We start from the raw sequence: 10731 nt of genomic DNA, 5'->3' as shown, positions 1-10731 counted from the left end.
CCAACACCACCACCCACCAACACCACCAACACCAACACCACCACCACTACCAGGTATGACAAACATCTTGGTCACTTATTTGCAGAGCTATAGTTCAATCCTATTTGTAGTCACTGTATTAAGGAAACATTTACACAACTAAACCAGCATTCACTGATTCATAATGACAATTGTTTCACATCTTAATAATAGTAAATCACATATGTATACATGGCTATTCTTATCAAGGAAGCCTTTGTATTGTATTATAAACACCTCTATTTTTGCTTTATATGACTGAGTTATAGTGCAATATTAACAAATTAAAAACCCTTCTTTGAGAAACACAGTGTGGACAGAATTGAGCAGCCCAATGTCATGGCAGTTTGTGACATTGTCACAACCTAGCAAGCACTTTTTGTTTTCATGGACATCCATTGTCTCATTTTATGTACATGTGCACAAATTTAGAAGTCATGTATTTCGAATGTGAACTTTCTGGCACACATATTTTGTTACAGAAAGCAGAGAGGCCTCAACATGTCCGCCAAGAAGCACCTTTATATGATGTGGCAGCTGTTGTATTTTAACCAAACCATGACATTTTTATGAGTCTAACAAAACTGTTGTAATGCCAACTGTATTTGTTATTTTAACATTCAATTTTCAATCAGACAACTTGTACTTTCAACTGTTCTACTTCAAGTCCTCAGTGACATCACTTGGAATATACAATATAGAATATGATGCTTTGATGTAAACTCTCAATTGAATTAGATGAACATAAAATGAATAAACTGAGAGCAAGTTGTCAATGCTTGTATGAAATATTATATGTGATGGATTGTCTACTTTCCTCCTTCACAGTGGACTTTGAGATAGTCCTTGAATTGGTCATCCAGTATCCAGTGTGCCCCCAAATTTCAGTGATGTACTCAGACAAATTCTGAAAAATGTCTCATTCCCCCAAACCATCTCTGGGTCTCTAATAATAACAGAGCTGAACTTCACCACATGTAAGGACTTGATCTTATTCATATGATTTTTAAACTCATAATTTCAATGGCTGTTATATGGTGCTGTATGATTCATGAACTGTGTTCAGTCATTTTTTTAAATGTCTTGAAAAGGGTGCTATCCAAACTCCACTGAAGGACTGCAGGTGTCAGTGTGAGCAGCAGTTTGCTTGGTCATGTGACAAGTGTGACAAATAGGGTGCATGTAGTGATGTCATCTCCCACACTGTGGGTGCATAAAAGGGCTTCCTCCTGGTGGAGAGTTCTGTGAACCAATCACAAGAAGCACAGAAATCTTCTAGATTTTGAAAATGACACAGAACATTGCCTTACCAAATCAATCAATAAACAAGCTTGCCAACAACGTCTGACTTACAAATGTCTTGCTATGAGAGTGGTTAAATATTGTGTTAAATGTGTACCCATGTCTGATCAACCATATCTGGAAAATAGCCAAAGTTATGGTGTTAGGTTTCAACCCTGAACATTAAATAATTAAATCTCTAATGTTGCTCCACAGGTATCACTCCATGTTCAACACCAACACCACCAACACCACCACCACTACCAGGTATGACAAACATCTTGGTTCCTTATTTTCAGAGCTATAGTTCAATCCCATCTGTAGTCACTGTATTAAGGAAACATTTACACAACTAAACCAGCATTCATTTATTCATAATGACAATTGTTTCACATCTTAATAATATGTAAATCACATATTTATACGTGGCTATTCTTATCAAGGAAGCCTTTGTATTTTAGTGTAAACACCTCTAGTTTTGCTTTATATGACTGATTTATAGTGCAATATTAACAAATAAAAAACATTCTTTAAGAAACACAGTGTGGACAGAATTGAGCAGCCCAATGTCATGGCAGTTTGTGAAATCGTCACAAACCTAGCAAGCCACTTTTTGTTTCCATGGACATCCATTGTCTCATTTTTGTACATGTGCACCAATTTAGAAGTCATGTATTTCAAATGTGAACTTTCTGGTACACATATTTTGTCTAGACAAAGCATGGTGGCATCAACATGGCCACCAAGAAAACACCTTTATATGATGTGGCAGCTGTTGTATTTTCAACCAAACCATGACATTTTTATAAACCTAACCAAATTGTTGTTAATGCTAAACTGTAACCACCTGACATATTTTATTGAATAATACATTCTGAAATGATAAACAAGATGTGTGAAAATCTGCAATGTGTATGAGTCAAACTTGGGACTCTGACTTGGGTGCCTGTGGCTCAGGAGGTAGAGCAGGTCATGTACCAACTGGAAGGTTGGTGATTCGATCCCTGACTGCTCCAGTCTGCATGCCAAAGTATCCTTGGACAAGAAGCTAAATCCCACGTTGCTTCAGAGGCATTCATGGGCAGGTTAATATGTATAATGTTACATAGGAAGCAGTTAATTGTAGGAATAAAACTGCTTGCATCAATGTGTTTGAAATAATGTAAAATGTATGTCCAGAAACACAAATGAATGGATTAAGGGTTGTGACTATTTCCCAAACTCCAAATTGAAACCATTGTTTTCTTCTTAGAGTATCTGATGTCCAACAACAGAATAGGTCTTCCATGTTTTGATACTGTGTCCTAAGTATTGTTGTTTTAACATTCAATTTTCAAATCAGACCACTTGTACTTATCTGAATAAAATATTTGTTAACATACATAGATGAGCACAATTAATTCTATTACATCTGCTCACGAGCTGTTTGAAAGGATTACAACTGTTCTACTTCAAGTCCTGAAAGACATCACTTGGAATATAGACTACAGTGCTTTGATGTAAAGTCTCAGTTGACTTAGAAAACATAAAGTGAATAAACTGAGAGAAAGTTGCCAACATTTTTATGTGAATATTGTTGGAGATTGATTGTCTACTTTCCTCCTTCACAGTGGACTTTGAGATAGTCCTTGAATTGGACATCCCAGTATCCAGTGTGCCCCCAAATTCAGTGAGTACTCAGAGACATTCTGAAAAGTGTCTCATTCCCCCAAACCATCTCTGAATCTTTAATAATAGAAGACCTGAACTTCACCACATGTAAGGACTTAATCTTATTTATGTGATCTTTGAATTCATATTTCATGATGCTTATATGGTGAATGATTCATGAACTGTGTTCAGTCATTCTTTTAAATGTCTTGAAAAGGGTGCTATCCAAACTCCACTGGAGGACTGCAGTGTCAGTGTGAGCAGCAGTTTGCTTGGTCATGTGACAAGTGTGATGAATATGGTGCGTGTAGTGATGTCATCTCCCAGACCTGTGGGTGCATAAAAGGGCTTCCTCCTGGTGGAGAGTTTTGTGAACCAATCACAAGTAAGCACTGAAATCTTCTAGATTTTGAAATGACACAGAACATTGCCTTTACCAAATCAATCAATTGATAAACAAACTTGCCAACAATGTCTGACTTACAAATGTCTTGCTATGAGAGTGGTTAAACATTGTGTTAAATGTGTACCCATGTCTGATCAACCAGATTTGGAAAATAGCCAAAGTTATGGTTTTTAGTTTCGGGCCTGAACATAAATAATTAAATCTCTAATGTTGCTCCACAGGTATCACTCCATGTTCAACACCAACACCACCACCACCAACACCAACCCACCAACACCACACCACACCACACCACCACCACTACCAGGTATGACAAACATCTTGGTCACTTATTTGCAGAGCTACAGTTCAATCCTATTTGTAGTCACTGTATTAAGGAAACATTTACACAACTAAACCAGCATTCATTGATTCATAATGACAATTGTTTCACATCTTAATAATATGTAAATCACATATGTATACATTGCTATTCTTATCAAGGAAGCCTTTGTATTGTATTATAAACACCTCTAGTTTTGCTTTATGACTGAGTTATAGTGCAATATTAACAAATTAAAAACCCTTCTTTAAGAAACAGTGTGGACAGAATTAGCAGCCCAATGTCATGGCAGTTTGTGACATCGTCACAAACCTAGCAAGCCACTTTTTGTTTCCATGGACATCAATTGTCTCATTTTTATGTACATGTGCACAAATTTAGAAGTCATGTATTTCAAATGTGAACTTTCTGGCACACATATTTTGTCTACAGAACGCAGAGAGGCCTCAACATGTCCGCCAAGAAAGCACCTTTATATGATGTGGCAGCTGTTGTATTTTCAACCAAACCATGACATTTTTATGAGTCTAACAAAACTGTTGTTAATGCCAAACTGTATTTGTTATTTTAACATTCAATTTTCAAATCAGACAACTTGTACTTTCAACTGTTCTACTTCAAGTCCTCAGTGACATCACTTGGAATATACAATATAGAATATGATGCTTTGATGAAAACTCCCAATTGAATTAGATGAACATAAAATGAATAAACTGAGAGCAAGTTGTCAATGCTTGTATGAAATATTATATGTGATTGTCTACTTTCCTCCTTCACAGTGGACTTTGAGATAGTCCTTGAATTGGTCATCCCAGTATCCAGTGTGCCCCCAAATTTCAGTGATGTACTCAGACAAATTCTGAAAAATGTCTCATTCCCCCAAACCATCTCTGGGTCTCTAATAATAACAGAGCTGAACTTCACCACATGTAAGGACTTGATCTTATTCATATGATTTTTAAACTCATAATTTCATGCTGTTTATATGGCACTGTATGATTCATGAACTGTGTTCAGTCATTCTTTTAAATGTCTTGAAAAGGGTGCTATCCAACTCCACTGGAGGACTGCAGTGTCAGTGTGAGCAGCAATTTGCTTGGTCATGTGACAAGTGTGATGAATATGGTGCATGTAGTGATGTCATCTCCCAGACCTGTGGGTGCATAAAAGGGCTTCCTCCTGGTGGAGAGTTTTGTGAACCAATCACAAGTAAGCACTGAAATCTTCTAGATTTTGAAATGACACAGAACATTGCCTTTACCAATCAATCAATTGATAAACAAACTTGCCAACAATGTCTGACTTACAAATGTCTTGCTATGAGAGTGGTTAAACATTGTGTTAAATGTGTACCCATGTCTGATCAACCAGATTTGGAAAATAGCCAAAGTTATGGTTTTAAGTTTCAGGCCTGAACATTAAAAATGTAATCTGTTGCTCCACAGGTATCACTCCATGTTCAACAAGAACACCACCAACAACTCCACCACCACCACCAGGTATGACAAACATCTTGGTCACTTATTTGCAGAGCTATAGTTCAATCCCATCTGTAGTCACTGTATTAAGGAAACATTTAAACAACTAAATCAGCATTCATTGATTCATAATGACAAATGTTTTTCATGTTAATAATATGTAAATCACATATTTATACGTGGCTATTCTTATCAAGGAAGCCTGTGTATTGTATTGTAAACACCTCTAGTTTTGCTTTATGACTGAGTTATAGTGCAATATTAACAAATAAAAAACATTCTTTAAGAAACACAGTGTGGACAGAATTGAGCAGCCCAATGTCATGGCAGTTTGTGACATCGTCACAAACCTAGCAAGCCACTTTTTATTCATGGACATCCATTGTCTCATTTTTATGTACATGTGCACAAATTTAGAAGTCATGTATTTCGAATGTGAAATTTCTGGTACACATATTTTGTCTACAGAAAGCAGAGAGCCTCAACATGTCCGCCAAGAAAGCACCTTTATATGATGTGGCAGCTGTTGTATTTTCAACCAAACCATGACATTTTTATGAGTCTAACAAAACTGTTGTTAATGCCAAACTGTATTTGTTATTTTAACATTCAATTTTCAAATCAGACAACTTGTACTTTCAACTGTTCTACTTCAAGTCCTCAGTGACATCACTTGGAATATACAATATAGAATATGATGCTTTGATGAAACTCCCAATTGAATTAGATGAACATAAAATGAATAAACTGAGAGCAAGTTGTCAATGCTTGTATGAAATATTATATGTGATGGATTGTCTACTTTCCTCCTTCACAGTGGACTTTGAGATAGTCCTTGAATTGGTCATCCCAGTATCCAGTGTGCCCCCAAATTTCAGTGATGTACTTAGACAAATTCTGAAAAATGTCTCATTCCCCCAAACCATCTCTGGGTCTCTAATAATAACAGAGCTGAACTTCACCACATGTAAGGACTTGATCTTATTCATATGATTTTTAAACTCATAATTTCATGCTGTTTATATGGCACTGTATGATTCATGAACTGTGTTCAGTCATTCTTTTAAATGTCTTGAAAAGGGTGCTATCCAAACTCCACTGAAGGACTGCAGTGTCAGTGTGAGCAGCAGTTTGCTGGTCATGTGACAAGTGTGATGAATATGGTGCGTGTAGTGATGTCATCTCCCAGACCTGTGGGTGCATAAAGGGCTTCCTCCTGGTGGAGAGTTTTGTGAACCAATCACAAGTAAGCACTGAAATCTTCTAGATTTTGAAATGACACAGAACATTGCCTTTACCAAATCAATCAATTGATAAACAAACTTGCCAACAATGTCTGACTTACAAATGTCTTGCTATGAGAGTGGTTAAACATTGTGTTAAATGTGTACCCATGTCTGATCAACCAGATTTGGAAAATAGCCAAAGTTATGGTTTTTAGTTTCGGGCCTGAACATAAATAATTAAATCTCTAATGTTGCTCCACAGGTATCACTCCATGTTCAACACCAACACCACCACCACCAACACCACCAACACCAACACCAACACCACCACCACTACCAGGTATGACAAACATCTTGGTCACTTATTTGCAGAGCTATAGTTCAATCCTATTTGTAGTCACTGTATTAAGGAAACATTACACAACGAAACCAGCATTCATTGATTCATAATGACAATTGTTTCACATCTTAATAATATGTAAATCACATATTTATACGTGGCTATTCTTATCAAGGAAGCCTGTGTATTGTATTGTAAACCCTCTAGTTTTGCTTTATATGACTGAGTTATAGTGCAATATTAACAAATAAAAAAACATTCTTTAAGAACACAGTGTGGACAGAATTGAGCAGCCCAATGTCATGGCAGTTTGTGACATCGTCACAAACCTAGCAAGCCACTTTTATATTCATGGACATCCATTGTCTCATTTTTATGTACATGTGCACAAATTTAGAAGTCATGTATTTCGAATGTGAACTTTCTGGCACACATATTTTGTCTACAGAAAGCAGAGAGGCCTCAACATGTCCGCCAAGAAAGCACTTTTATATGATGTGGCAGCTGTTGTATTTTCAACCAAACCATGACATTTTTATGAGTCTAACAAAACTGTTGTTAATGCCAAACTGTATTTGTTTTTTAACATTCAATTTTCAAATCAGACAACTTGTACTTTCAACTGTTCTACTTCAAGTCCTCAGTGACATCACTTGGAATATACAATATAGAATATGATGCTTTGATGAAAACTCCCAATTGAATTAGATGAACATAAAATGAATAAACTGAGAGCAAGTTGTCAATGCTTGTATGAATATTATATGTGATGGATTGTCTACTTTCCTCCTTCACAGTGGACTTTGAGATAGTCCTTGAATTGGTCATCCCAGTATCCAGTGTGCCCCCAAATTTCAGTGATGTACTTAGACAAATTCTGAAAATGTCTCATTCCCCCAAACCATCTCTGGGTCTCTAATAATAACAGAGCTGAACTTCACCACATGTAAGGACTTGATCTTATTCATATGATTTTTAAACTCATAAGTTCATGCTGTTTATATGGCACTGTATGATTCATGAACTGTGTTCAGTCATTCTTTAAATGTCTTGAAAAGGGTGCTATCCAAACTCCACTGGAGGACTGCAGTGTCAGTGTGAGCAGCAGTTTGCTTGGTCATGTGACAAGTGTGATGAATATGGTGCGTGTAGTGATGTCATCTCCCAGACCTGTGGGTGCATAAAAGGGCTTCCTCCTGGTGGAGAGTTTTGTGAACCAATCACAAGTAAGCACTGAACTTCTAGATTTTGAAATGACACAGAACATTGCCTTTACCAAATCATCAATTGATAAACAAACTTGCCAACAATGTCTGACTTACAAATGTCTTGCTATGAGAGTGGAAACATTGTGTTAAATGTGTACCCATGTCTGATCAACCAGATTTGGAAAATAGCCAAAGTTAGTTTTTAGTTTCGGGCCTGAACATAAATAATTAAATCTCTAATGTTGCTCCACAGGTATCACTCCATGTTCAACACCAACACCACCACCACCAACACCAACCACCACACCACCACCACTACCAGGTATGACAAACATCTTGGTCACTTATTTGCAGAGCTATAGTTCAATCCTATTTGTAGTCACTGTATTAAGGAAACATTTACACAACTAAACCAGCATTCACTGATTCATAATGACAATTGTTTCACATCTTAATAATATGTAAATCACATATGTATACATGGCTATTCTATCAAGGAAGCCTTTGTATTGTATTATAAACACCTCTATTTTGCTTTATATGACTGAGTTATAGTGCAATATTAACAAATTAAAAACCCTTCTTTAAGAAACACAGTGTGGACAGAATTGAGCAGCCCAATGTCATGGCAGTTTGTGACATTGTCACAAACCTAGCAAGCCACTTTTTGTTTTCATGGACATCCATTGTCTCATTTCATATACATGTGCACAATTTAGAAGTCATGTATTTCAAATGTGAACTTTCTGGCACACATATTTGTCTAGACAAAGCAGGGTGGCATCAACATGGCCACCAAGAAACACCTTTATATGTGTGGCAGCTGTTGTATTTTCAACCAAACCATGACATTTTTATAAACCTAAACAAATTGTTGTCAATGCAAACTGTAAATACCTGACATATTTTATTTAAAGGGGACATATCATGCTTTAAATCCTTCCTTCAGTTTTCAAATCTTTTCTACTTCAAGTCCTCAATGGCATCACTTGGAATATAGAATATGATGCTTTGATGTAAACTCTCAATTGAATTAGATGAACATAAAATGAATAAACTGAGAGCAAGTTGTCAATGCTTGTATGAAATATTTATGTGATGGATTGTCTACTTTCCTCCTTCACAGTGGACTTTGAGATAGTCCTTGAATTGGTCATCCCAGTATCCAGTGTGCCCCCAAATTTCAGTGATGTACTCAGACAAATTCTGAAAAATGTCTCATTCCCCCAAACCATCTCTGGGTCTCTAATAATAACAGAGCTGAACTTCACCACATGTAAGGACTTGATCTTATTCATGTGATTTTTAAACTCATAATTTCATGCTTTTATATGGTGCTGTATGATTCATGAACTATGTTCATTCATTCTTTTAAATGTCTTGAAAAGGGTGCTATCCAAACTCCACTGGAGGACTGCAGTGTCAGTGTGAGCAGCAGTTTGCTTGGTCATGTGACAAGTGTGACAAATATGGTGCCTGTAGTGATGTCATCTCCCAGACCTGTGGGTGCATAGCAGGGCTTCCTCCTGGTGGAGAGTTCTGTGAACCAATCACAAGTAAGCACAGAAATCTTCTAGATTTTGAAATGACACAGAACATTGCCTTTACCAAATCAATCAATAAGCAAACTTGCCAACAATGTCTGACTTACAAATGTCTTGCTATGAGAGTGGTTAAACATTGTGTTAAATGTGTACCCATGTCTGATCAACCATATTTGAAAATAGCCAAGTTATGTTTTTAGTTTCGGGCCTGAACATTAAATAATTAAATCTCTAATGTTGCTCCACAGGTATCACTCCATGTTCAACACCAACACCACCAACACCATCACCACCAACACCATCACCACCACCACACCACCACTACCCACTACCAGGTATGACAAACATCTTGGTCACTTATTTGCAGAGCTATAGTTCAATCCCATCTGTAGTCACTGTATTAAGGAAACATTTACACAACTAAAACAGCATTCATTTATTCATAATGACAGTTGTTTCATATCTTAATAATATGTAAATCATATTTAATATATCAATTCCTATCAAGGAAGCCTGTGTATTGTATTGTAAACACTCTAGTTTTACTTTATATGACTGAGGTATCATGCAATATTAACAAATTAAAAACCCTTCTTTAAGAACACAGTGTGGACAGAATTGAGCAGCCCAATGTCATGGCAGTTTGTGAAATTGTCACAGGTCTAGCAAGCCATTTTTGTTTCTATGGACATCAATTTTCTCATTTTTTTATGCACTCAAGCACAAATTTACAAAGCATGTATTTTAATACAAAGTGTCTGGCACACATATTTTGTCTAGAGAAGCAGGAGGCCTCAACATGGCCACCAAGAAGACACTTTTAAATGATGTGGCAGCTGCTGTATTTTCAACCAAGCCATGATATTTTATAACCTAACCAAACTGTTTTTAATGCCAAACTGTATTTGTTATTTTAACATTCAGTTTTCAAATCTGTTCTACTTCAAGTCCTCAATGACATCACCTGGAATATAGACTATAGAATATGATGCTTTGATGTGAAGTCAAAATGAATAAACTGAGAGCAAGTTGCCAACGCTTACATGAAATATTATATGCAATGGATTGTCTCCTTTTCTCCTTCACAGTGAACTTTGAGATAGTCCTTGAATTGGTCATCCCAGTAAACAGTGTGCCCCCAAACTTCAGTGATGTACTCAGAGACATTCTGAAAATGTCTCATTCCCCCAAACCATCTCTGAATCTTTAATAATAGAAGACCTGACTTCACCACATGTAAGACTTGATCTTATTTATG

The 10731-nt window shown here is 36.6% G+C and overlaps 3 long non-coding RNA genes across 3 annotated transcripts; all 3 read left to right on the top strand.

The window, feature by feature from the left end:
• Positions 1-880: 880 nt before the first annotated feature.
• Positions 881-3612, top strand: LOC115773902 (uncharacterized). Its single transcript, XR_004019132.1, has 3 exons — positions 881-995; positions 3167-3334; positions 3577-3612. It is a non-coding gene; the product is annotated as an uncharacterized LOC115773902 (long non-coding RNA).
• A 4002-nt stretch (positions 3613-7614) lies between these two features.
• Positions 7615-8218, top strand: LOC115773904 (uncharacterized). Its single transcript, XR_004019134.1, has 3 exons — positions 7615-7667; positions 7780-7947; positions 8183-8218. It is a non-coding gene; the product is annotated as an uncharacterized LOC115773904 (long non-coding RNA).
• A 17-nt stretch (positions 8219-8235) lies between these two features.
• Positions 8236-9775, top strand: LOC115773901 (uncharacterized). The gene is made up of 4 exons (XR_004019131.1): positions 8236-8251; positions 9056-9205; positions 9318-9485; positions 9722-9775. It is a non-coding gene; the product is annotated as an uncharacterized LOC115773901 (long non-coding RNA).
• Positions 9776-10731: the final 956 nt, after the last annotated feature.

The sequence above is a fragment of the Archocentrus centrarchus genome, chromosome 24 (genome assembly GCF_007364275.1).
Source record: "Archocentrus centrarchus isolate MPI-CPG fArcCen1 chromosome 24, fArcCen1, whole genome shotgun sequence".
Taxonomy (NCBI): domain Eukaryota; kingdom Metazoa; phylum Chordata; class Actinopteri; order Cichliformes; family Cichlidae; genus Archocentrus; species Archocentrus centrarchus.
Note: the sequence above shows the minus strand (reverse complement) of the source record. Positions and strands in the feature narration are given on the sequence as shown.